Here is a 6,117-nt window from a genome sequence, read left to right as displayed (position 1 = left end):
TTCTTCTTCTTCTTCTTCTTCTTCTTCTTCTTCTTCTTCTTCTTCTTTTCCTTCCTCAAAGTACCCATCATCAACATCCACAATTTGCCTAAGGCATCAATGCCACAGAGTATTTTTTGCACACTCTTGTGGTGAATTGAGCTCAATTTTTTTTCCCCTAATCACCATTCTCCATGTTGCCCAACCCCCTCAAGACCAAATGCTTCCATGACCATTGACCAAGCAATAATACTACTAGATTTGTAACCAAAGACATCAAAGAAAAGGTGAAAGGACTTATATACAAAATATGTGTAAACATACAAAAATATGTGTGACAATTCTTTTTATGGTGGCAACAAGTTGTAAATTGAGGGGATGCCCATCAACTGAGTAGTATTGAAAAAGTTATGGTATATGATTGTGATGGAATAGTATTGTTCTATAAGAAAAGAAAAGCTGCTAGGTGGTAAAATGGAGAGAGTGTCAGGCTTGGAGTCAGGAAAACCTGAGTTGAAATCTGACTTCAGACACTTACTAGCTGTGTGACTCTGGGCAAGTCACTTAATCCTGTTTGCTTCAGTTTACTTATCTGTAAAATGATGCAGAGAAAGAAATGGCAAACCACTCCAGTATCTTTGTGAAGAAAACCCCAAATGAGCTTATGGAATGTCATACATGACTAAAATGACTGGACAATAAATTAGAAATGACAAGGGGGATGATTTCATAAAAAAAGGTAAGACTCATAAAAACTGATGCAAAGTGAAGTAGGAAAACCAGAACACTGTACACAATAACAATATTATAATGATGATAGACTGTGAAATACTTAGCTGGTCTGATCAATACAATGATATAAGAAAAGTCCATAAGACTCATAAAAAAAATGCTATCCACCTCATAAGAGAGAACGGATAAACTCTGAGTGCAGATTTAAGCATATTTTTTCTTTTTTTTTTTTTTTGCAACATGGCTAATATAGAAATACGTTTTATATGACTACACATGTATAATGAGTATTATACTGCTTGCTTCTCAATGGCTAGGGGAGCAGCTACAAGGAGTGAAAGAATTTGGTACTCAATATTTTAAATGAATATTAAAAATCAATTAATAATTTTTAAAAGACCAAATATTTTGTAAAGAATTAGAGACTTACATAATCTATTTTATTGTAATTTACATGATTATCATAATTTATCATGCTTACTAATCAATTTAAAGTTTGCAAAGCATTGTACACATCTATGATCTCATTTGATTCTCATGACCCAAATAGTAGGTGCTTTTTTTTATGCCAGTTTCACAGGTTAGTGAATCATGGGTTCAGAAAGGCTGAATGACTTAGGGTCATAGAGGTATTACTTGTTTGAAATAAAATTTGATCCCAATTTTTCTTGATTCAAGGTTCAGTACTGTATTTATTGTGCTATGTTGCTTCTAAATGTATGTCTTTCATATCTCACAGAAGCAAAAGTGCTTGCTCCTTTACCCAGCTAGATCTGTTATATTCACCACACTCCTTTGATTTTTCATGCTTTTCCCATTGCATTAATCAGTCTCATCACTCTCCTCTATGAATAGAAAATTTCCTTTTTTGTTACAGCCCAGCTCTACACAGCCATTTCTCAAGGCCCAGTTCAAGCCCCATTACCTCCTTGAAGTGATCTCAAATAATTGAGGTACATTTAGCTGTCTCTTCTCTAATACCCCATCACACACAATCCTCCACAAATATTGTCATGTATTATTTCCTTTTTATTATCATTTGCCTGAATGTTCTTTTCTCCCCAATTTCCTAGAAATGTGCCAGTCAATGGCCAGGAGTCAAAAATATGTATTGCCTATTGTCTGGCTGTTCTGTATTTGCTTATATAAATGCTTCTCATGTCTTGATTAGTTAACAAAAATAGGTTATAGTTATATAAAATTTTTAGTGTGATTGTCTAATTTAGGGCATCTACCTGGCTCAGTAAATAGACTGCTCTGATTTGGAAGAAGACTTGTGTGTAAATCTAACCTTAGACTCTTTCTAGCTGTATGAACCTGGGAAATCCATTTGGCCTCTCTCAGGTTCAGTTTTCTTATCTGTAATATAGGGAGAATAATAGCACTTAATTCACAGGGTTGTTATGAAGATCAGAAAAGATTTTATCTGTAAAATTCTATGTAAACCAAGCAATCATTATCAGTATCATCATTGTCATCATGTAATTATTTTATTTCTACAAAATCCTGTGAAAAAATACATTCTTTATTCCGTAGCTTAATACCCTAAAAAAAAGAGTTTAGACAAATAGATAAAGGTAAGTAGGTTAGGCAATTAGGAATAAGATTGGAATTCAAGTTGTCAGAATTCTGGTCCACCTCCTTACTCCAACCCAAACACATAAGAACCATAAGGAGGATGGGGCAAGAAGTACTTTTTCTCCAGGCAACAAAATGGGTTAATTAATAAGTACAGCAGGGTTACTAGTGTCTTCCTAAAAATCATATGAATATATCTTATTTACTTCTTGTATTATATTCCCATCAAGAATTACATGGTTGTCTTGAGCATCCATTTTGAGCTACTATATATAATGTGTTCCATGATACTTTCTCCAAACAATAAAATCCCCAGTCCTTGTGTTGTTCTTTATCATATTACCTCCATCAGCTTTAAAGTATAAAACATTATATGCACCTAAAAGATTTTAGAAACACAAGAAACTTGAGTTCCTCTAGTCTGATACTCTCATTTTACATATGAGGGAATAAAGCTTCAGAGAAGCTCAGTTCCTTGACCAAGATATCATATGATGAAACTGTACAGCTATGGTTCAAATGCAGGCCCCCAGGCCACTAATGCCAGATCTACACACATACACACATGCATACACACACGTGTGTGTATATACATGTGTGTATGTATATATGCATAAATGTATGTGTGCAGATTCGTTTGGTCAGCTCCATTAGATTGCAGCACAAGAACTGTTTACTATCTCTATACACATACTGATTATAAAATAGATATCACAAAGTTTTTGTTCATTTTAGTACCATAAGTATCACTATCCATCACTCTTTACTGGGAGAACTGGGCATTATTTACCATTCATGAAGATGATCTTATTGTGTTGGACAACAAATAATTCATTTTGACTGTTATGTATACATACAGAATTTTGTTTCTCACTATTTATTATCCCCCTATTGCTTATTGCTTTGTGATGACTGGGATTTCAAAATACATACATTATTTCAAATCCATAAAGCCTTTTAAACTTTAACTGAGACCAGCATCAATATGCCATTAATGCCAATTCATTTCAAGGAAATGAGCTCTGTAAATGTATATGGTCCTATATAAAAGGCATGTGTTTATTTCCATGTGAATTTATATGTGAACATTCTAAATGTTCTTTGTCATTTTTATTTTTTTTTCCTTTTGGATTGAAAACTTCCCAAGGCCAAGGTTTCTATTTTTTTTTCCTCAGTAAAACCTGAGAAATGTTTAGAACAGGGCCATTTACACAAGGGGGGGGGAATTAACTGATATTGGTTCAGGAGGATGATAGCATAAAGGGTGCAATATCACTGTGGTTCAGAATAATCATTTGAAAGACAAGCTTGAAAGGGGAAAGGAAATGTTATGGTTTAGTGTTGGAGAAATTTTGTGGCTATTCAAGGATCCTCTAGATTAAATCAACATGTAATTTAATATTAGATGAAAACACAATATAAGATTTTGGGAAGGGTGGTGAAAAAAATGATGGATAAGTTACTTTTGGAGTAAGAAATGAGAGGAGCCAATGTTTTGTAGATGGACAGAAGGCTGAAGCAACTGTATCAGGAAGACCTTTCTAGAAAAAAAAAAGAATGAGGAGACATTTCACATAGGCAGTATCAAACTCTATAAAAATAATATGATTATATTTTAGTCAATTAGAAGCTATTTATCTAGAAGTCATTCCCAAGTCAGCAGTTTCTAAACCAATGTCACTGACATGTTAGAGCAACAAGCAAAATTAATGTTAATTGAGAAAAAAACGAGGAAAACCTATGCCATGCTATTATAACTCTAACCTGACCTATTTAACAAGATGCTAACATAGAACAAAATGGACAATGAATGGAGAAATGGATTCTGATATTGATAATAACCATTTTATACATGTTTAACAGATTTTAATTATTTTCCATAAAAAAGAACAAAACAAAAAAAAAAAAAACTAGGAAAGTCAAAGCCAGTAAATATATGATTTCCTCACTGACCAGAAAGACATACTATCCAAGGGAAATTGTCATTTGTAATTTTTTTCAAAATATTATGCAGGAGAGAGGTTGAAGATTATAAATGATGCCACATCACAAAACCACAGGAGAAAGATAATTAATATGAAGAAACTTTGTTGAAAGACCTATCTAAGCAAAATCATACTAGAGACATTTGTCAATGAAACTAAATAAAGGATGTTAAAAAGTTGTTACAAAATTCAAATCAAATAATACATATAAAGTGCTTTGAAAACCTTAAAATACTGTAGAAAATATGAAATACAATTACTATACTACTCATCCAGTGAAGTTGTGAATCATACCCTCTAAAGAATGAAAATTGAGTGTCAAAAGTCACTCAAAAGATAGTGAAAAAGGTATTTGGCAGGCCAGAAAGAGAAATGTATGAACAGCTAGGTGGCATAAAAAGTAGATAGATTACTGAGTCTGTTCTCCCCCATGATTGCTGTCCCTCCTCCACTGACTATTGACCTCCTTGCCTTTAAGTCCCAACTAAACTCCCACCTATAATTGGAAGCCTTCCCCAACACCTTTTTAATGCCAGTACCTTCCTTCTGTTCATTATTTTCTATTTATCCTGTATATAACTATTTACTTTTTTTGTTATTTATTTATTATTTACGTGTGTTTACATATTGTCTCCTTCATTAGATTGTAGGCTCCTAGAGTGCAGGAACTATCTGTAGTCTCTTTTAGTACCCTCAGGGCTTAGCATACAGACACACAATTGGCTCTTAATAAATATTTATTGATCGATTAATTGAGTTGAATTCCAACTTCAGACACTTAGTAACTATTTAAAACCAGGTAAATCACCCTTATTTTCTTCAGTTTCTTCAACTGTATAATGGGAATAACAATTGCACTTGACTCCAAGGATTGTTATGTGGATCAAATGAGAGGATATTTTTTAATCATTTAGAACAGTGCCTGGCACATAGTAGGTACTATATGAATGTTGTTGTTTTTATCATCATCATCAACAACAACAACAACAACAACAAAAATTCACAGAAGTTGTATAGTAGATTTCTTCATGGAGGTGAATGACTGGGGAAAAGACACACATAAAATGTAGGCCTATCATGTAATAAAAGTGAGTAACAGAAACACAACTCATTTGCATCACAGGAATCCATGTACCGTTAAGAGAGTTAGAGGAAGTTCCTTGCCTATCTACCACTGGACCATGAGGTGGTTTCCTTGTAGATGATCTATAGAATATGAGCAAAGGAAGCGCAGGAGAGATGGGGATGACTGGTGTCTGATATGTATCTTTGAAGGAAATGTCTACATCAGACAATTGATGCAATGAACTATAGAAGTAAGAACAATAAAATACTACAGAAAGAGTTAATACTAGAGAAGTATAGCTAATAGAGATAGTGTGGGAGACAGGAAATATTTATCTATGTAAATATGACTAATTTACTTCAAAAATCTATATGAAATTATTTTATAGGCAAAAACATCAAAATGCATATTTTAGAGGCCATTGGGAAATTCATTCTGAACTTTTGAATAATAATATTGTGTCTACTTTAAAATCAATTTTGTTATTTGTTCTATTATATATAATGAATATATAAGAAAATTTAAAAAGACACTCAGTCCATGCAGGGCAAAAGGAAAGACTCTCTTTTACATTTGAATGCTCCCCCCACTCCCTCAGATAAAACAATCTTCTCTAAGGCTGACTGGAGTCCTCTACAGGTGACCATTCTTATGAAAATACATGGGTCACAATGACTCTAGTAGATGACTAGACCAGGGGATGGACACTCACCATTAACTTGGTATAGAAAGATAGATAGATAGATAGATAGATAGATAGATAGATAGATAGATAGA

The sequence above is a fragment of the Vombatus ursinus genome, unplaced genomic scaffold (assembly GCF_900497805.2).
Source record: "Vombatus ursinus unplaced genomic scaffold, bare-nosed wombat genome assembly UNPS02014773.1, whole genome shotgun sequence".
NCBI lineage: Eukaryota > Metazoa > Chordata > Mammalia > Diprotodontia > Vombatidae > Vombatus > Vombatus ursinus.
The sequence above is the reverse complement of the archived record's forward strand: the minus strand, read 5'-3'. Positions refer to the sequence as shown.